The 23,252-nt window shown below is 53.3% G+C and overlaps 1 protein-coding gene across 6 annotated transcripts in view; it reads right to left on the bottom strand.

The window, feature by feature from the left end:
- The window catches only part of fhip1b (FHF complex subunit HOOK interacting protein 1B), a 335,260-nt gene that overhangs the window by 235,320 nt on the left and 76,688 nt on the right, over window positions 1–23,252 (bottom strand). The window lies entirely within an intron of this gene.

Here is a 23,252-nt window from a genome sequence, read left to right as displayed (position 1 = left end):
TCCCTGGGGTACGGGTTCCACAGACACTGACTCTCACTGGGGTACGGTTCCACAGACACTGACTCTGACTGGGGTACGGGTTCCACAGACACTGACTCTGACTGGGGTACGGGTTCCACACACACTGACTCTCACTGGGGTACGGGTTCCACAGACACTGACTCTCACTGGGGTACGGGTTCCACACATACTGACTCTCAGTGGGGTACGGGTTCCACAGACACTGACTCACACTGGGGTACGGGTTCCACACACACTGACTCTCACTGGGGTACGGGTTCCACAGACACTGACTCTCACTGGGGTACGGGTTCCACAGACACTGACTCTCACTGGGGTACGGGTTCCACCGACACTGACTCTTACTGGGGTACAGTTCCACAGACACTGACTCTCACTGGGGTACGGGTTCCACAGACACTGACTCTCACTGGGGTACGGGTTCCACACAAACTGACTCTCACTGGGGTACAGTTCCACAGACACTGACTCTCACTGGGGTACACTTCCACAGACACTGACTCTCACTGGGGTACGGGTTCCACAGACACTGACTCTCACTGGGGTACGGGTTCCACAGACACTGACTCTCACTGGGGTACGGGTTCCACAGACACTGAATCTCACGAGGGTACAGGTTCCACAGACACTGACTCTCACTGGGGTACGGGTTCCACACACACTGACTCTCACTGGGGGACGGGTTCCACAGACACTGACTCTCACTGGGGTACGGGTTCCACACACACTGACTCTCACTGGGGTACGGGTTCCACACACACTGACTCTCACTGGGGTACAGTTCCACAGACACTGACTCTCACTGGGGTACGGGTTCCACAGACACTGACTCTCACTGGGGTACAGTTCCACAGACACTGACTCTCACTGGGGTACAGGTTCCACAGACACTGACTCTCACTGGGGTATGCGTTCCACAGACACTGACTCTCATTGGGGTACGGGTTCCACAGGCACTGATTCTCACTGGGGTACGCGTTCCACAGACACTGACTCTCATTGGGGTACGGGTTCCACAGACACTGACTCTCACTGGGGTACGCGTTCCACAGACACTGACTCTCACTGGGGTACAGTTCCACAGACACTGACTCTCACTGGGGTACAGGTTCCACAGACACTGACTCTCACTGGGGTACGCGTTCCACAGACACTGACTCTCACTGGGGTACAGTTCCACAGACACTGACTCTCACTGGGGTACAGGTTCCACAGGCACTGATTCTCACTGGGGTACGCGTTCCACAGACACTGACTCTCATTGGGGTACGGGTTCCAGACACCGACTCTCACTGGGGGACGGGTTCCACAGACACTGACTCTCACGGGGGTACGGTTTCCACAGACACTGACTCTCACTCGGGTACGGGTTCCACAGGCACTGACTCTCACTGGGGTACGGGTTCCACAGACACTGACTCTCACTGGGGTACAGTTCCACAGACACTGACTCTCACTGGTGTACAGGTTCCACAGACACTGACTCTCACTGGGGAACGGGTTCCACAGATACTGACTCTCACTGGGGTACAGCTCCACAGACACTGACTCTCACTGGGGTACCGGTACCACAGACATTGACTCTCACTGGGGTACAGTTCCACAGACACTGACTCTCACTGGGGTACGGGTTCCACAGACACTGACTCTCACTGGGGTACGGGTCCCACAGACACTGACTCTCACAGGGGTACGGGTTCCACAGACACTGAATCTCACTGGGGTACGGGTACCACAGACACTGACTCTCATTGGGGTACGGGTTCCACAGACACTGACTGTCACTGGGGTACGGGTTCCACAGACACTGACTCTCACTGGGGTATGGGTTCCACAGACACTGACTCTCACTGGGGTACGGGTACCACAGACACTGACTCTCACTGGGGTACGGGCTCCACAGACACGGACTGTCACTGGGGTACGGGTTCCACACACACTGACTCTCACTGGGGTACGGGTTCCACACTCACTGACTCTCACTGGGGTACAGCTCCACAGACACTGACTCTCACTGGGGTACAGGTTCCACACACACTGACTCTCACTGGGGTACGGGTTCCACAGACACTGACTCTCACTGGGGTACGGGTACCACAGACACTGACTCTCACTGGGGTACGGGTTCCACAGACACTAACTGTCACTGGGGTACGGGTTCCACAGACACTGACTGTCACTGGGGTACGGGTTCCACAGACACTGACTCTCACTGGGGTATGGGTTCCACAGAGACTGACTCTCACTGGGGTACGGGTTCCACAGACACTGACTCTCACTGGGGTACAGTTCCACAGACACTGACTCTCACTGGGGTACGGGGTCCACAGACACTGACTCTCACTGGGGTACGGGTTCCACAGACACTGACTCTCACTGGGGTACGGGTCTCACAGACACTGACTCTCACTGGGGTACGGGTTCCACAGACACTGACTCTCACTGGGGTACGGGTTCCACACTCACTGACTCTCACTGGGGTACAGCTCCACAGACACTGACTCTCACTGGGGTACGGGTTCCACAGACACTGACTCTCACTGGGGTACGGGTTCCACACACACTGACTCTCATTGAGGTACGGGTTCCACAGACACTGACTCTCACTGGGGTAGGGGTGCCACAGACACTGACTGTCACTGGGGTACGGGTTCCACAGACACTGACTGTCACTGGGGTACAGTTCCACAGACACTGACTCTCACTGGGGTACGGGTTCCACAGACACTGACTCTCACTGGGGTACGGTTCCACAGACACTGACTCTGACTGGGGTACGGGTTCCACAGACACTGACTCTGACTGGGGTACGGGTTCCACACACACTGATTCTCACTGGGGTACGGGTTCCACACACACTGACTCTCACTGGGGTACGGGTTCCACACACACTGACTCTCAGTGGGGTACGGGTTCCACAGACACTGACTCTGACTGGGGTACGGGTTCCACACACACTGACTCTCACTGGGGTACGGGTTCCACACACACTGACTCTCACTGGGGTACGGGTTCCACACACACTGACTCTCACTGGGGTACGGGTTCCACACACACTGACTCTCAGTGGGGTACGGGTTCCACAGATACTGACTCACACTGGGGTACGGGTTCCACACACACTGACTCTCACTGGGGTACGGGTTCCACACTCACTGACTCTCACTGGGGTACAGCTCCACAGACACTGACTCTCACTGAGGTACGGGTTCCACACACACTGACTCTCATTGAGGTACGGGTTCCACAGACACTGACTCTCACTGGGGTAGGGGTACCACAGACACTGACTCTCACTGGGGTACGGGTTCCACAGACACTGACTGTCACTGGGGTACGGGTTCCACAGACACTGACTCTCACTGGGGTATGGGTTCCACAGACACTGACTCTCGCTGGGGTACGGGTTCCACAGACACTGACTGTCACTGGGGTACGGGCTCCACAGGCACGGACTCTCACTGGGGTACGGTTCCACAGACACTGACTCTGACTGGGGTACGGGTTCCACAGACACTGACTCTCACTGGGGTACGGGTTCCACAGACACTGACTCTCACTGGGGTACGGTTCCACAGACACTGACTCTGACTGGGGTACGGGTTCCACAGACACTGACTCTGACTGGGGTACGGGTTCCACACACACTGACTCTCACTGGGGTACGGGTTCCACACACACTGACTCTCACTGGGGTACGGGTTCCACAGACACTGACTCTCACTGGGGTACGGGTCTCACAGACACTGACTCTCACTGGGGTACGGGTTCCACAGACACTGACTCTCACTGGGGTACGGGTCTCACAGACACTGACTCTCACTGGGGTACGGGTTCCACAGACACTGACTCTCACTGGGGTACGGGTTCCACAGACACTGACTCTCACTGGGGTACAGCTCCACAGACACTGACTCTCACTGGGGTACGGGTTCCACACACACTGACTCTCACTGGGGTACGGGTTCCACACACACTGACTCTCATTGAGGTACGGGTTCCACAGACACTGACTCTCACTGGGGTACGGGTCTCACAGACACTGACTCTCACTGGGGTACGGGTTCCACAGACACTGACTCTCACTGGGGTACGGGTTCCACACTCACTGACTCTCACTGGGGTACAGCTCCACAGACACTGACTCTCACTGGGGTACGGGTTCCACACACACTGACTCTCATTGAGGTACGGGTTCCACAGACACTGACTCTCACTGGGGTAGGGGTACCACAGACACTGACTCTCACTGGGGTACGGGTTCCACAGACACTGACTGTCACTGGGGTACGGGTTCCACAGACACTGACTCTCACTGGGGTATGGGTTCCACAGACACTGACTCTCACTGGGGTACGGGTACCACAGACACTGACTCTCCCTGGGGTACGGGTTCCACAGACACTGACTCTCACTGGGGTACGGTTCCACAGACACTGACTCTGACTGGGGTACGGGTTCCACAGACACTGAATCTGACTGGGGTACGGGTTCCACACACACTGACTCTCACTGGGGTACGGGTTCCACAGACACTGACTCTCACTGGGGTACGGGTTCCACACACACTGACTCTCAGTGGGGTACGGGTTCCACAGACACTGACTCACACTGGGGTACGGGTTCCACACACACTGACTCTCACTGGGGTACGGGTTCCACAGACACTGACTCTCACTGGGGTACGGGTTCCACAGACACTGACTCTCACTGGGGTACGGGTTCCACCGACACTGACTCTTACTGGGGTACAGTTCCACAGACACTGACTCTCACTGGGGTACGGGTTCCACAGACACTGACTCTCACTGGGGTACGGGTTCCACACACACTGACTCTCACTGGGGTACAGTTCCACAGACACTGACTCTCACTGGGGTACAGTTCCACAGACACTGACTCTCACTGGGGTACGTGTTCCACAGACACTGACTCTCACTGGGGTACGGGTTCCACAGACACTGACTCTCACTGGGGTACGGGTTCCACACACACTGACTCTCTCTGGGGTACAGTTCCACAGACACTGACTCTCACTGGGGGACGGGTTCCACAGACACTGACTCTCACTGGGGTACAGTTCCACGGGCACTGATTCTCACTGGGGTACGCGTTCCACAGACACTGACTCTCACTGGGGTACGGGTTCCACAGACACCGGCTCTCACTGGGGGACGCGTTCCACAGACACTGACTCTCACTGGGGTACGGGTTCCACAGACACTGAATCTCACTAGGGTACAGGTTCCACAGACACTGACTCTCACTGGGGTACAGTTCCACAGACACTGACTCTCACTGGGGTACAGGTTCCACAGACACTGACTCTCACTGGGGAACGGGTTCCACAGATACTGACTCTCACTGGGGTACAGTTCCACAGACACTGACTCTCACTGGGGTACGGGTTCCACAGACACTGACTCTCACTGGGGTACAGTTCCACACACACTGATTCTCACTGGGGTACAGTTCCACAGACACTGATTCTCACTGGGGTACGGGTTCCACTGACACTGACTCTCACTGGGGTACGGGTTCCACACTCACTGACTCCCACTGGGGTACGGGTTCCACACTGACTCTCACTGGGGTACGGGTTCCACAGACACTGACTCTCACTGGGGTACGGGTTCCACAGACACTGACTCTCACTGGGGTACGGGTTCCACAGACACTGGGGGATAAATTCGGTATCGCCCCGCTTGGGGCGCTGGTATTGGCGGTACGCAAAGTTTAGCGCCAAGCGCAACTTATCGCCACCTCGAGCGATATTGGGTTGCAGCGCCCCTGAAGGTGATTGCAACGCTAAATCAGGCGCTGCACCTACTCTTAAGGCGCTAACCCGGCGGCGCTACTCAATTTCTCGGCGGCCGGGCGCAGCGCAGTTGCTATCAATAATCGATTTCCCCGAGACACGCTGGCGCTGGCCAGCTCTTAAAGGGGCGGGTCAATGAACATCAGCAGCTACACTCTGCGCCTTGTAGGCCTCAAAATCGGCGGTGACCTACCTGTGGCGTTCAAAACTTCCAAGACATGGAGAGGGTCAGGCAGAGTGCAGAGCGCTTTAGCAATGGGGCATTGGATGATCTGGTTGGCGCAGTGGAGCGCCGGCGAGCTGTGCTGTACCCCGAGAATGGCAGGAGGCCTCATCAGAGCGAATACTGCAGGGCTTGGAGGGATGTTGCCCAAAGGGTCACCTCCAGCAGCGTGGTGCCCAGGACTCCTGAGCAATGCAGGAAGAAGTTCAACGACCTCACTCAGGTCGTTAGGGTGAGTGCCTTTTTCACATTCATCTTCATCCCTCCATCTGCACCTGACTTTATGGCCAGCGGGTGCGCGAAGTCCCAATGGCCATCTGCCAGCCAGCACCCATGGCCCTTTCTGGAAACACACACGCACATTCAGCTCAGTGCATAATGTAAGGGCTATTCTACCATGGGGGGCATGTAATGTCAGCTCAGGGCAGCATGTTTCATCACTTTCCGTCCTTTCTCCTGCAGGCCAAGCTGGCCAGGGACCGTAGGGAGCAGCTTCGTACCGGAGGAGGCCGGCCTCACCTGCAGACCCTCACAGACCTCGAGGAGCGAGTCCACCAGATTGTTGGAAGCCGGATGAGTGGTCCTGTCACCTCTGGAGCTGCCGACCCCATTGTGCACAGCGATGGTAAGGTCATCACCTTTTTGAGCTCTCTCCTTCCACTTGTTCCCCCCACCAGCATGCTTTTTCACTCTGGACCCAACTCAGAGCATTGCAGCACTCACGCATCCCTTGCTGTCACCCTGTCCTTTCGCTAAAGCCACTCTTCAACCTCCCTGCTTTCAGATGCTGCATCACCAGCTCGGGAGCCGGGCCCTCAAGCTGCCACTGACTCCGGAGGCGACGAGCAGGAGGAAGCCGGACCATCCCTACCACCCTCAGGCGAGCCAGCCCCTCTGCAGACTGGGGAGACTACTTCCCTGGAGGGGAGCGGGGGGGAATGCTCTGAGGAGGAACCAGTTCCAGGAACCAGCGGGCTGCAGCAACGCAAGGGGGGTAGGGAAGCTCGGGGCCGTCTCCCCGGAGGGCGAGTCAGGATGCGAGTGCTGCTGCACAGAGCGCAGAAGAGGTGCGTGCCATAGAAACATAGAAGATAGGAGCAGGAGTAGGCCATTCGGCCCTTCGAGCCTGCTCCGCCATTCAATGAGATCATGGCTGATCATCCAAATTCAGTACCCGGTCCCTGCCTTCTCCCCATATCCCTTGATCCCTTTAGCCTTAAGAAATATATCCAACTCTTTCTTGAATATACTTAATGAACTGGCCTCCACCGCCCTCTGTGGCAGAGAATTCCACAGGTTCACCACTCTCTGGGTGAAGAAATTCCTCCTCATTTCAGTCCTAAATGGCTTACCCCTTATCCTTGGACTATGACCCCTGGTTCTGGACTCCCCGGCCATCAGAAACATCCTTCCTGCATCTAGTCTGTCCAGGCCTGACAGAATTTTATAGGTTTCGATGAGATCCCCTCTCAATCTTCTAAACTCCAGTGAGTATAAGCCCAATCGACACAATCTCTCCTCATACGTCATTCCTGCCATCCCAGGTATCAGCCTGGTGAATCTTCGCTGCACTCCCTCCATGGCAAGAACATCCTTCCTCAGGTAAGGCGACCAAAACTGCACACAATACTCAAGGTGTGGTCTCACCAAGGCCCTGTACAACTGCAGCAAGGCATCCTTGTTCTTGTACTCGAACCCTCTTGCTACGAAGGCCAACATACCATTTGCCTTCTTAACCGCCTGCTGCACCTGCATGCTTACCTTCAGCGACTGGTGCACAAGGACACCCAGGTCTCTTTGCACTTCCCCTTCTCCCAATCTATTGCCATTCAAATAATAATCTGCCTTACTGCTTTTGCCACCAAAGTGGATAACCTCACATTTATCCACATTATAGTGCATTTGCCATGTTTTTGCCCAATCACCCAATCTGTCCAAATCGTGCTGGAGTTTCACGACATCCTCCTCACAGCTTACCCTCCCACCCAGCTTTGTGTCGTCTGCAAATTTGGAGATATTACATCCAATTCCCTCGTCCAGATCATTAATATATATTGTGAACAGCTGGGGTCCTAGGACCGATCCTTGCGGTACCCCACTAGTCACTGCCTGCCACTCGGAAAACGACCCGTTTATTCCAACTCTTTGCTTCCTGTCCGCCAACCAGTTCTCTATCCAAGTCAATACCTTGCCCCCAATCCCATGTGCCTTAATTTTGCACGCTAATCTCTTATGCGGGACCTTATCGAAAGCCTTCTGAAAGTCCAAATACACCACATCCACTGGTTCTCCCTTATCTATTTTACCAGTTACATCCTCAAAAAATTCCAGTAGATTAGTCAAGCATGATTTACCTTTTGTCCTCGCAGAAATGAGCGCCCAGGCTGGGCTGAGGCACACTGAGCTCATGGCTGCAGTGGCAAGGATGCCTGAATCCATCGAGACACTGGCAAGGAGTGTCCAAGACTTCGGCGCAGCACAGGCAAGGAGTCTCCAAGACTTCGGCGCAGCACAGGCAAGGAGTGCGCAGGACTTTGGGACAGCACTGGAAAGGACTGTCCAGGGCCTCGGGACAGTACTGGAAAGGACTGTCCAGGGCTTCACCGAAGCACTGGCACCTGCCACGCAACTGCTGAGTGCTGCCACGCAGTCACTCGCTGGTCTAATACAGACGCAGATTGAGGCCACGCGACCACTGGCTGCTGCCACCCTCGCTGGATCAGGCAGGATTACCCGGGGCCCTTGCAGCACCACAGCAGGCCAGCAATCTGTGGACCATCCGATTGCTGCGCATGCTGCGGTGCTGCCCCGTCAGAGTGCCAGTGTGTCAGCCAACCAGGGAGCTGCTGTCCGCTCTCAGGATGACAGCATTCCTGATGCCACCGCTGGCACGTCTCCACTGCAGCTGCCACCACCTGCAGGACAGGCTGCTTCCACCCATGCACAGATGGAGCAGTCAGCAGCCGGGCCCTCCAGGCCCAGAGGTCGTCCAGGCCGTCCCTCAGGGGCATCTGCGCTTTCGGACAGTCAGCAGGCCTCCCCCAGCCTTGCTGCAGCCACTGGGGTCCCATTACGGAGGAGCTGCAGGGAGGGAAGGGGCCAATCTCGCAAGAGAAGCAGATCACCATCGAGGGGGAAAGAGTAGAAGGTGCTGCTGAAACGTCTTATTTGTAGAAATCAAGGCTGAGGATGCTGGTCTGAATGTTAGTTATGTTTTGGACAGTCTCCCGGGTGTGCGAGCCACTTATGTGTCAGTGTGTTAGTTTTGCTTTCAGTTGTCGTTGCTTTGTCTTGTTGGAAGGAAGCACATTTTGTACAATAAAAAACTTTCTTTATTTACAATGGCCATGTCTGCTATTTACATGCATTTTGCCCTTCACAGGCTTTGGGGTATCAGAACGGTTCCATTCGTCTTCTTGGAATGTCAGCATGCATTCCGTGAGAGGGACCTAGAAGTGACTTCTGATCAACCTCTGACGGACGGCCCTTCCAGTTTGTGCCTCCCTCCCATCATGGTCCTGCTCCTCCTCCTCCTCTGCTGGTGCTTCAATGTCTGGTAGCATTGGCTGGGTCCGTAGGATAGCGAGGTTATGGAGCATGCAACATACAACCACGAAATTGGAGACTTGCTCAGGTGAGTACTGCAGGACGCCTCCGGAATGGTCCAGACAGCGGAACCGCTGCTTCAGCACGCCGATTGTGTGCTCCACAATGTTCCTCGTCGCCTGATGGCTCGCATTGTAACGTTCTTCAGCAGGGGTGCTGGGCGAATGGAGCGGGGTCATCAGCCACGGGCACAGAGGATAGCCCTTGTCCCCGAGAAGCCAGCCTCCTGGACATGACTCTCACTGGGGTACGGGTTCCACAGACATGACTCTCTCTGGGGTACGGGTTCCACGGGCACTGACTCTCACTGGGGTACAGGTTCCACAGACACTGACTCTCACTGGGGTGCGGGTTCCACAGACACTGACTCTCACTGGGGCACAGTTCCACAGACACTGACTCTCACTGGGGTACACGTTCCACACACACTGACTCTCACTGGGGTACGGGTTCCACAGACACTGACTCTCACTGGGGTACAGTTCCACAGACACGGACTGTCACTGGGGTACAGTTCCACAGACACTGACTCTCACTGGGGTACAGTTCCACAGGCACGGACTCTCACTGGGGTACGGGTTCCACAGACACTGACTCTCACTGGGGTACGGGTTCCACAGACACTGACTCTCACTGGGGTACGGGTTCCACAGACACTGACTCTCACTGAGGTACGGGTTCCACAGACACTGACTCTCACTGGGGTAAGTTCCACAGACACTGACTCTCACTGGGGTACGGGTTCCACACACACTGACTCTCACTGGGGTACAGTTCCACAGACACTGACTCTCGCTGGGGTACGGGTTCCACAGACACTGACTCTCACTGGGGTACGGGTTCCACAGACACTGACTCTCACTGGGGTACGGGTTCCACAGACACTGACTCTCACTGGGGTACGGGTTCCACAGACACTGACTCTCACTGGGGTACGGGTTCCACAGGCACTGACTCTCACTGGGGTACGGGTTCCACAGACACTGACTCTCACTGGGGTACGGGTTCCACAGGCACTGACTCTCACTGGGGTACGGGTTCCACAGACACTGACTCTCACTGGGGTACGGGTTCCACAGACACTGACTCTCACTGGGGTACGGGTTCCACAGACACTGACTCTCACTGGGGTACGGGTTCCACAGACACTGACTCTCACTGGGGTACGGGTTCCACAGGCACTGACTCTCACTGGGGTACGGGTTCCACACACACTGACTCTCACTGGGGTACGGGTTCCACACACACTGACTCTCACTGGGGTACGGGTTCCACACACACTGACTCTCACTGGGGTTCGGGTTCCACAGACACTGACTCTCACTGGGGTACGGGTTCCACAGACACTGACTCTCACTGGGGTACAGTTCCACGGGCACTGACTCTCACTGGGGTACGGGTTCCACAGACACTGACTCTCACTGGGGTACGGGTTCCACAGGCACTGACTCTCACTGGGGTACGGGTTCCACAGACACTGACTCTCACTGGGGTACGGGTTCCACAGACACTGACGCTCACTGGGGTACGGGTTCCACAGACACTGACTGTCACTGGGGTACGGGTTCCACAGACACTGACTCTCACTGGGGTACGGGTTCCACAGGCACTGACTCTCACTGGGGTACGGGTTCCACACACACTGACTCTCACTGGGGTACGGGTTCCACACACACTGACTCTCACTGGGGTACGGGTTCCACACACACTGACTCTCACTGGGGTTCGGGTTCCACAGACACTGACTCTCACTGGGGTATGGGTTCCACAGACACTGATTCTCACTGGGGTACGGGTTCCACAGACACTGACTCTCACTGGGGTACGGGTTCCACAGACACTGACTCTCACTGGGGTACGGGTTCCACAGACACTGACTCTCACTGGGGTACAGTTCCACACACACTGATTCTCACTGGGGTACAGTTCCACAGACACTGACTCTCACTGGGGTACGGGGTCCACAGACACTGACTCTCACTGGGGTACAGTTCCACACACACTGATTCTCACTGGGGTACAGTTCCACAGACACTGACTCTCACTGGGGTACGGGGTCCACAGACACTGACTCTCACTGGGGTACGGGTTCCACAGACACTGACTCTCACTGGGGTACAGGTTCCACAGACACTGACTCTCACTGGGGTACGGGTTCCACAGACACTGACTCTCACTGGGGTACAGGTTCCACAGACACTGACTCTCACTGGGGTACGGGGTCCACAGACACTGACTCTCACTGGGGTACAGGTTCCACAGACACTGACTCTCACTGGGGTACGGGGTCCACAGACACTGACTCTCACTGGGGTACAGGTTCCACAGACACTGACTCTCACTGGGGTACGGGTTGAAAGGTTTGCGGCACTGCAGCCTGGTCCTCCATATGACATCCCTGCTTGTGTTCTCCTGTGCAATGTTCAACCAGGCTGCGTTGGTCTCCTGGGGAGGTCTCTTCCACCCATTGGAAGGGAAGAGAACCTCTCTGCGTGCTGTAACTCCCTCCATAAGCATATGGAGGCAGTCCTGGGGGAGCCTGGGTGCAGCCGTGCACCATTGTGCAGTGCTTGTCAGTGTTTGCAGCACCTCAAAGCTTTAGAACACTGAGCACAAATGTCAAAGAGAATTTGCGCATGGTCCCTTTAAGGAAACCAGCTGATGACGTGTCATAAATGACGTCATCAGACCCGCTTCCTTCAACTGGCTGGGAAACTCGCTGGGCGGGCTTAACAAGCCCAACCAGGGGAAAGTCACGTTGGAGGCCGGGTTGGAGCCAGCAGGGGGCCGAGACCTGCCACCAACCTCGCCCGCCACCAACCCACCGAGGTAAGGAAAATCGCGGCCCACACTTCAGGGAAGATGTAAAGGCCTTAGAAAGGGGACAGAGGAGGTTTACCAGGATGTGACCAGGGATGAGGGACTTCAGTTATGAGGAGAGATTGGAAAAGTTGGGACTGTTCTCCTGGGAACAGAGAAGGTGAAGAGGTGACCGAATAGAGGTTTGCAAGATGATGAGGTTTTGATCGAGTAAATGGGGAAAAACTCTTCCCTCGGGTGAATGGGTCAATAACCAGAGGTCAGAGATTCAAAATCATTGGCAGAAGATCGAGAGGGGAGAGGAGGAGAAATGTTTTCACTGAGAGTTGTGGGGATCGGGAACGCTCGACCTGAAGAGGTGGTGGAAGCTGATTCATCAATAATTGTAAAAGGGAGTTGGACGGGTTGAGGGTGAGGAACTGACCGGGTTACGGACACACAGCGGGGGGTGTGGGACTGAGCACGACAGCGCGTTCAAAGAGCCGGCACAGGCACGATGGGCCGAATGGCCTCCTCCTGTGCTGATTCTATGACTTCAAGATGGCTCATTACAGGAGGTACGTGTGGTGTTTGTTTTTTTGACACACACACCTGCCGAGTGAAAGCTGCAACACTCGGGATGAGCTGAGTACCTGACGTGTAGCGCACTGAGGAGGCAAGCTCAGGCCCACGGGGCAGATCCAAAATAACAATCCTCACTGGCGTGTTGACATGAGCTGTATCTAACAGACCCGACACAGTGCTGTTCCTCACACAAGGGCACCCAGCAGGACAGCCGCACCTCGCCAACGTAACCAGGGCTAAAGGTGGCATTGAGCAGCTGCTTGTGACTGCCACACCACCTCTCCCTCCCTTGCTCGCTCTGTCAGAACTGGCGGAGAGAGGAAGTGCAGTGACAGTGTGCAGTTTCTCAGTGCTAACCTCAGCTTAAACTCATCTGCTGATGTTTATCAGGACAGAAACCTGTCAGCACAGAATAAATAGGTAACTCCTAACTTACTCACGAGATATGGAAAGCAGGGATGAGGAACTATAAATAGGGCACTGGCTGAACTGGCACTGGGACACGTGGCAAGTGACTGTCCAGCATTGATAAACTGAAAAGCAATGTGATGCCCTCTCCCCGACTGTAACTGGCGTTTCTTCCGTTAGCTTTTTCTTTCTCTTCACTAATGTCGGCGCGGCTCAGTGGGCAGCACTCTCACGTCAGTCAGAAGGTCGTGGGTTCGAGCCCCACTCCAGAGGCTCGAGCACATAATCCAGGCCGACACTCCAGTGCAGTACTGAGGGAGTGCTGCACTGTCGGAGGTGCCGTCTTTCGCATGAGATGTTAAACCGAGGCCCTGTCTGCTCTCTCAGATGGATGTAAAAGATCCCATGGCACTATTTGAAGAATAGTGGGCAGGTATCCCTGATGACATGCCCAATCTTTGAACCATTACCTAAAACAGATTACCTGGCCATTTATCTCATTGCTGTTTGTGGGATCTTGCTGTGTGCATATTGGCTGCCGCGTTTTATACATTACAACAGTGACTACACTTCAAAAAGTATTTTACAGTCTGTAACGCCCTTTGGGACATCTTGAGGTTATAAAAGGCACGATATAAATGAATGTCCTTCCCTTCCCTGAAGGACATCAGTGAATCAGTTGGGTTTTTCTGACAATTCGACATTCATGGTCACTTTTACTGAGACCAGCTTTTTATTTCCAGATTTTTTGAGCTGAATTCAATTTCACAATTTGCTGTGGTGGGATTTAAACTCACGTCCTCTGGAATATTAGTCCCGGCCTCTGGATTGCTAGTCCAGTAACAAAACCACTACACTGCAGTCGCTGATTCTCCTGGTTCTCCTGAAACAGTGAGAAATACTGACATATCGAAAAGGCAGAGCACAAAAGCCAAGAAGTTATGTGAAACCTTTATAAATCACTGGTTAGGCCTCAGCTGGAGTATTGTAGATGTAATTGATCTAGATTTCCAAAAGGCCTTCGATAAGGTACCCCATCATAGACTGATGAACAACGTCAGAGTGTGCGGAGTCAGGGGACAAGTAGCACACTGGATAGCTGGCTGTCTTCAGGACAGAAAGCAGAGAGTAGGGGTAAAGGGTAGCGATTCACAGTGGCAGGAGGTGGGTAGTGGTGTTCCACAAGGATCAGTGCTGGGACCACTGCTGCTTACAGTTTATATTAACGATTTAGACTTTGGAATCAAAAGCACAATTTCTAAATTTGCGGATGACACCAAATTGGGGGGATAGTCAATACTGAGGAGGTTCAACAAGTTACAAGAAGACATTAATAAACTTGCAGAATGGGCGTATAATTGGCAAATGAATTTCAACACAGGTAAATGTGAGGTATTACATTTTGGTAAGAAAAATAGGCAGGTCACTTATTACTTGGAAAATTAGAATCTAAATGGGGAAGAAGAACAAAGGGATCTCGGAGAACAAATACACAAATCACTAAAAGTTGCGACGCAGGTTAGCAAGGCCATAAAAAAAGCAAACCAAGCAATAGGGTTTATTTCTGGAGGGATAGAATTGAAAAGTTGGGAAGTTTTGCTAAACCTGTATCGAACCTTGGTTAGACCGCACTCGGAGTACTGCGTACAGTTCTGGTCACCATATTATAAAAAGGATATAGAGGCTCTGGAGAGGGTGCAGAGAAGATTTACAAGGATGATACCAGAAATGCGAGGTTACACCTATCAGGAAAGGATGAACAGTCTGGGACTCTGAGAGGTTATATAGATCTTTAAAATTATGAATGGTTTTGATTGAATGGACAGAGAGTTTTTTTTAATTCACTCTCAGGATGTGGGCGTCGCTGGCGAGGCCGGCATTTATTGCCCATCCCTAGTTGCCCCTTGAGAAGGTGGTGGTGAGCCGCCTTCCTGAACCGCTGCAGTCCGTGTGGTGAAGGGGCTCCCACAGTGCCGTTAGGGAGGGAGATGTGGGATGACAAAAAGATCCCAAAAGTGCAGCAATATTGCTTTAAATTGCTCACCAATTCTCTGTTTAAAGTTTGAAAATATCACAGTGCAGATTACTGAGATCCTATTGCAGCACTGTGGGGTGTTATCCACCGCTCTGTTTTCTGTCGTATTCTTGTGACAGTAGGAGCTTCTCGACCCCAGTGCCCTGTAACCTGCAGCGTGGGCTGGAGCCTGGATATAGTGCAAACTCCCCTCATACGACACTGGCTCGGGTATAAAGCTGCACAGGTTTCAGCAGAGAACACTGTGAAGTATAATGCAAGGCAACACAGCGCAAAAACAGAGCATACAGCAGCAGCCCCGTGGGCTCCGGAACATTCCAGCAAACGGGCTGTTCGGAGAGATACAACAACAACTCGCATTCGTACAGCAACATGAATGCAGAAAAGAAATGTCCCAAGGCAATCGGACAATAATGGACGGCGAGTAGGACCGGTGACCAAAAGCTGGGTCAAAGAGGTCGGTTTTAAGGAGCATCTTAAAGGAGGGGAGAGGCGGAGAGGTTTAGGGAGGGAATTCCAGAGCTTAGGGCCCAGGCAGCTAAAGGAACGGCCGCCAATGGTGGAGCGATTATAATCGGGGATGATCAAGAGGGCAGAATTAGAGGAGCGCAGAGATCTCGGAGGGTTGTGGGGCTGGAGGAGGTTACAGAGATAGGGAGGGGCGAGGCCACGGAGGGGTTTGAACAAAAGGATGAGAATATTAAAATCGAGGCGTTGGGGGAAGAGAAAAAAAGACCCGGAAAGTGAAAAATACAGCAAGTGGTGAAAGAGAGGGTGAGGGGAGAGCGAGGGAAAAACAGGCAAAGAGAAAGAGAGACCGAAATCAGCGCCAGACTGAGTGTGAGATCACAGTGGGAGCTATGAGGATGAGGATGTGTTAAGAGAAGTGAAAGTGGGAGCGTGAAGAGCAGAACGTAGAGTCAGAGTGAAGTGTCCCGATGGGGATCATTCCAAATGATACGCAGGTCTGGTTATACAGATTAAAACAAATATACAAGCAAGGAGCTGAAACAGTCTGTAAAAACAGCTCCTGGAGCTGAAACCTGGCTGCGAAATCCCAGGAAACAGGGAGCTGAATAAACAATAGCGAATGCCGGGAATATATAGTGTGTCAGTGAAAGCAGCTGAATGATTCTTCTCTCCACCTAACCTAATGATCTGTTCCCTCTCGATACAGGCTCTTGCGGTCCTGCTGGTATTTCACTATATTCTGGGTGTACGCCACGCCTCCTGTAACACAGCCCGCAGCCTGTGTGGAACCGGAGCGAATGACCTTGAGCACGGTCCCAGCACTGGTGATAAGCAGCACGGTGCCTCAGCAAATTCTTTACAAACTGCAGTGGTTAATCAGGAGGCTCAGTATATGCCACATTACCTCGAACAATGTCAGTAATTTACAGCACATCCTTGATCAGATAGCACGGATTGGTGTGAAAGTCCACTCCCTCTGATCACAAGACTTCGCTCACTGAGGTGAGGGAGGGGACACTTTCCATTTAACGCCTCTACACTGTCCCCATCAAACACTCCCAGGGCTGGTACAGCATAGGTTAGATACAGAGTAAAGCTCCCTCTACATTGTCCCATCAAACACTCCCAGGGCAGGTACAGCACGGGTTAGATACAGAGTAAAGCTCCCTCTACACTGTCCCATCAAACACTCCCAGGGCAGGTACAGCACGGGTTAGATACAGAGTAAAGCTCCCTCTACACTGTCCCATCAAACACTCCCAGGGCAGGTACAGCACGGGTTAGATACAGAGTAAAGCTCCCTCTACACTGTCCCATCAAACACTCCCAGGGCAGGTACAGCACGGGTTAGATACAGAGTAAAGCTCCCTCTACACTGTCCCATCAAACACTCCCAGGGCAGGTACAGCACGGGTTAGATACAGAGTAAAGCTCCCTCTACACTGTCCCATCAAACACTCCCAGGGCAGGTACAGCACGGGTTACATACAGAGTAAAACTCCCTCTACACTGTCCCATCAAACACTCCCAGGGCAGGTACAGCACGGGTTAGATACAGAGTAAAGCTCCCTCGACACTGTCCCATCAAACACTCCCAGGGCAGGTACAGCACGGGGTTAGAAACAGAGTAAAGCTCCCTTTACACTGTCCCATCAAACACTCCCAGGGCAGGTACAGCATGGGTTAGACACAGAGTAAAGCTCCCTCTACACTGCCCCATCAAACACTCCCAGGGCAGGTACAGCACGGGTTAGATACAGAGTAAAGCTCCCTCTACACTGTCCCATCAAACACTCCCAGGGCAGGTACAGCACGGGTTAGATACAGAGTAAAGCTTCCTCTACACTGTCCCATCAAACACTCCCAGGGCAGGTACAGCACAGGTTAGATACAGAGTAAAGCTCCCTCTACACTGTCCCATCAAACACTCCCAGGGCAGGTACAGCACGGGTTAGATACAGAGTAAAGCTCCCTCTACACTGTCCCATCAAACACTCCCAGGGCAGGTACAGCACGGGTTAGATACAGAGTAAAGCTCCATCTACACTGTCACATCAAACACTCCCAGGGCAGGTACAGCACAGGTTAGATACAGAGTAAAGCTCCCTCTACACTGTCCCATCAAACACTCCCAGGGCAGGTACAGCACAGGTTAGATACAGAGTAAAGCTCCCTCTACACTGTCCCATCAAACACTCCCAGGGCAGGTACAGCACGGGTTAGATACAGAGTAAAGCTCCCTCGACACTATCCCATTAAACACTCCCAGGGCAGGTACAGCACGGGTTAGATACAGAGTAAAGCTCCCTCTACACTGTCCCATCAAACACTCCCAGGGCAGGTACAGCACGGGTTAGATACAGAGTAAAGCTCCCTCTACACTATCCCATTAAACACTCCCAGGGCAGGTACAGCACGGGTTAGATACAGAGTAAAGCTCCCTCTACACTGTCCCATCAAACACTCCCAGGGCAGGTACAGCACGGGTTAGATACAGAGTAAAGCTCCATCTACACTGTCACATCAAACACTCCCAGGGCAGGTACAGCACAGGTTAGATACAGAGTAAAGCTCCCTCTGCACTGTCCCATCAAACACTCCCAGGGCAGGTACAGCACGGGTTAGATACAGAGTAAAGCTCCCTCTACACTTTCCCATCAAACACTCCCAGGGCAGGTACAGCACGGGTTAGATACAGAGTAAAGCTCCCTCTACACTGTCCCATCAATCGCTCCCAGGGCAGGAACAGCACGGGTTACAGAGTAAAGCTCCCTCTACACTGCCCCATCAAACACTCCCAGGGCAGGTACAGCACGGGTTACAGAGTAAAGCTCCCTCTACACTGCCCCATCAAACACTCCCAGGGCAGGTACAGCACGGGTTAGATACAGAGTAAAGCTCCCTCTACACTGTCCCATCAAACACTCCCAGGGCAGGTACAGCATGGGTTAGATACAGAGTAATGCTCCCTCTACACTGTCCCATCAAACACTTCCAGGGCAGGTATAGCACGGGTTAGATACAGAGTAAAACTCCCTCTACACTGTCCCATCAAACACTCCCAGGGTAGGTACAGCACGGGTTAGATACAGAGTAAAGCTCCCTCTACACTGACCCATCAAACACTCCCAGGGCAGACGCAGCACGGGTTAGATACAGAGTAAAGCTCCCTCTACACTATCCGATTAAACACTCCCAGGGCAGGTACAGCACGGGTTAGATACAGAGTAAAGCTCCCTCTACACTGTCCCATCAAACACTCCCAGGGCAGGTACAGCACGGGTTAGATACAGAGTAAAGCTCTCAATACACTGTCCCATCAAACACTCCCAGGGCAGGTACAGCACGGGTTAGATACAGAGTAAAGCTCTCTCTACACTGTCCCATCAAACACTCCCAGGGCAGGTACAGCATGGGGTTAGATACAGAGTAAAGCTCCCTCTACACTATCCCATTAAACACTCCCAGGGCAGGTACAGCACGGGTTAGATACAGAGTAAAGCTCCCTCTACACTGTCCCATCAAATACTCCCAGGGCAGGTACAGCACGGGTTAGATACAGAGTAAAGCTCCCTCTACACTTTCCCATCAAACACTCCCAGGGCAGGTACAGCACGGGTTAGATACAGAGAAAAGCTCCCTCTACACTGTCCCATCAAACACTCCCAGGGCAGGTACAGCACGGGTTACAGAGTAAAGCTCCCTCTACACTGCCCCATCAAACACTCCCAGGGCAGGTAAAGCACGGGTTAGATACAGAGTAAAGCTCCCTCTACACTGTCCCATCAAACACTCCCAGGGCAGGTACAGCACGGGTTACATACAGAGTAAAGCTCCCTCTACACTGTCCCATCAAACACTCCCAGGGCAGGTACAGCACGGGTTAGATAGAGAGTAAAGCTCCCTCTACACTGTCCCATCAAACACTCCCAGGGCAGGTACAGCACGGGTTAGAGACAGAGTAAAGCTCCCTCTACACTTTCCCATCAAACACTGCCAGGGCGGCTGCAGCACGGGTTAGATACAGAGTAAAGCTCCATCTACACTGTCCCCATCAAACACTCCCAGGGCAGGTACAGCACGGGTTAGATACAGAGTAAAGCTCCCTCTACACTGTCCCATCAAACACTCCCAGGGCAGGTACAGCACGGGTTAGATACAGAGTAAAGCTCCCTCTACACTGTCCCATCAAACACTCCCAAGGGCAGGTACAGCACGGGTTAGATACAGAGTAAAGCTCCCTCTACACTGTCCCATCAAACACTCCCAGGGCAGACACAGCACGGGTTAGATACAGAGTAAAGCTCCCTCTACACTTTCCCATCAAACACTCCCAGGGCAGGTACAGCACGGGTTAGATACAGAGTAAAGCTCCCTCTACACTGTCCCATCAAACGCTCCCAGGGCAGGTGCAGCACGGGTTACAGAGTAAAGCTCCCTCTACACTGCCCCATCAAACACTCCCAGGGCAGGTACAGCACGGGTTACAGAGTAAAGCTCCCTCTACACTGCCCCATCAAACACTCCCAGGGCAGGTACAGCACGGGTTAGATACAGAGTAAAGCTCCCTCTACACTGTCCCATCAAACACTCCCAGGGCAGGTACAGCATGGGTTCGATACAGAGTAATGCTCCCTCTACACTGTCCCATCAAACACTTCCAGGGCAGGTATAGCACGGGTTAGATACAGAGTAAAACTCCCTCTACACTGTCCCATCAAACACTCCCAGGGTAGGTACAGCACGGGTTAGATACAGAGTAAAGCTCCCTCTACACTGTCCCATCAAACACTCCCAGGGCAGACACAGCACGGGTTAGATACAGAGTAAAGCTCCCTCTACACTGTCCCATCAAACACTCCCAGGGCAGGTACAGCACGGGTTAGATACAGAGTAAAGCTCTCAATACACTGTCCCATCAAACACTCCCAGGGCAGGTACAGCACGGGTTAGATACAGAGTAAAGCTCTCTCTACACTGTCCCATCAAACACTCCCAGGGCAGGTACAGCATGGGGTTAGATACAGAGTAAAGCTCCCTCTACACTATCCCATTAAACACTCCCAGGGCAGGTACAGCACGGGTTAGATACAGAGTAAAGCTCCCTCTACACTGTCCCATCAAATACTCCCAGGGCAGGTACAGCACGGGTTAGATACAGAGTAAAGCTCCCTCTACACTTTCCCATCAAACACTCCCAGGGCAGGTACAGCACGGGTTAGATACAGAGAAAAGCTCCCTCTACACTGTCCCATCAAACACTCCCAGGGCAGGTACAGCACGGGTTACAGAGTAAAGCTCCCTCTACACTGCCCCATCAAACACTCCCAGGGCAGGTAAAGCACGGGTTAGATACAGAGTAAAGCTCCCTCTACACTGTCCCATCAAACACTCCCAGGGCAGGTACAGCACGGGTTACATACAGAGTAAAGCTCCCTCTACACTGTCCCATCAAACACTCCCAGGGCAGGTACAGCACGGGTTAGATAGAGAGTAAAGCTCCCTCTACACTGTCCCATCAAACACTCCCAGGGCAGGTACAGCACGGGTTAGAGACAGAGTAAAGCTCCCTCTACACTTTCCCATCAAACACTGCCAGGGCGGCTGCAGCACGGGTTAGATACAGAGTAAAGCTCCATCTACACTGTCCCCATCAAACACTCCCAGGGCAGGTACAGCACGGGTTAGATACAGAGTAAAGCTCCCTCTACACTGTCCCATCAAACACTCCCAGGGCAGGTACAGCACGGGTTAGATACAGAGTAAAGCTCCCTCTACACTGTCCCATCAAACACTCCCAAGGGCAGGTACAGCACGGGTTAGATACAGAGTAAAGCTCCCTCTACACTGTCCCATCAAACACTCCCAGGGCAGACACAGCACGGGTTAGATACAGAGTAAAGCTCCCTCTACACTTTCCCATCAAACACTCCCAGGGCAGGTACAGCACGGGTTAGATACAGAGTAAAGCTCCCTCTACACTGTCCCATCAAACGCTCCCAGGGCAGGTGCAGCACGGGTTACAGAGTAAAGCTCCCTCTACACTGCCCCATCAAACACTCCCAGGGCAGGTACAGCACGGGTTACAGAGTAAAGCTCCCTCTACACTGCCCCATCAAACACTCCCAGGGCAGGTACAGCACGGGTTAGATACAGAGTAAAGCTCCCTCTACACTGTCCCATCAAACACTCCCAGGGCAGGTACAGCATGGGTTCGATACAGAGTAATGCTCCCTCTACACTGTCCCATCAAACACTTCCAGGGCAGGTATAGCACGGGTTAGATACAGAGTAAAACTCCCTCTACACTGTCCCATCAAACACTCCCAGGGTAGGTACAGCACGGGTTAGATACAGAGTAAAGCTCCCTCTACACTGTCCCATCAAACACTCCCAGGGCAGACACAGCACGGGTTAGATACAGAGTAAAGCTCCCTCTACACTATCCGATTAAACACTCCCAGGGCAGGTACAGCACGGGTTAGATACAGAGTAAAGCTCCCTCTACACTGTCCCATCAAACACTCCCAGGGCAGGTACAGCACGGGTTAGATACAGAGTAAAGCTCTCTCTACACTGTCCCATCAAACACTCCCAGGGCAGGTACAGCATGGGGTTAGATACAGAGTAAAGCTCCCTCTACACTATCCCATGAAACACTCCCAGGGCAGGTACAGCACGGGTTAGATACAGAGTAAAGCTCCCTCTACACTGTCCCATCAAATACTCCCAGGGCAGGTACAGCACGGGTTAGATACAGAGTAAAGCTCCCTCTACACTTTCCCATCAAACACTCCCAGGGCAGGTACAGCACGGGTTAGATACAGAGAAAAGCTCCCTCTACACTGTCCCATCAAACACTCCCAGGGCAGGTACAGCACGGGTTACAGAGTAAAGCTCCCTCTACACTGCCCCATCAAACACTCCCAGGGCAGGTAAAGCACGGGTTAGATACAGAGTAAAGCTCCCTCTACACTGTCCCATCAAACACTCCCAGGGCAGGTACAGCACGGGTTACATACAGAGTAAAGCTCCCTCTACACTGTCCCATCAAACACTCCCAGGGCAGGTACAGCACGGGTTAGATAGAGAGTAAAGCTCCCTCTACACTGTCCCATCAAACACTCCCAGGGCAGGTACAGCACGGGTTAGAGACAGAGTAAAGCTCCCTCTACACTTTCCCATCAAACACTGCCAGGGCGGCTGCAGCACGGGTTAGATACAGAGTAAAGCTCCATCTACACTGTCCCCATCAAACACTCCCAGGGCAGGTACAGCACGGGTTA

The sequence above is a fragment of the Somniosus microcephalus genome, chromosome 10, assembly GCF_052327205.1.
Source record: "Somniosus microcephalus isolate GS21.2 chromosome 10, FLI_Smic_1.0, whole genome shotgun sequence".
Taxonomy (NCBI): Eukaryota; Metazoa; Chordata; class Chondrichthyes; order Squaliformes; family Somniosidae; genus Somniosus; species Somniosus microcephalus.
This window is presented reverse-complemented; position numbering and strand designations above follow the sequence as displayed.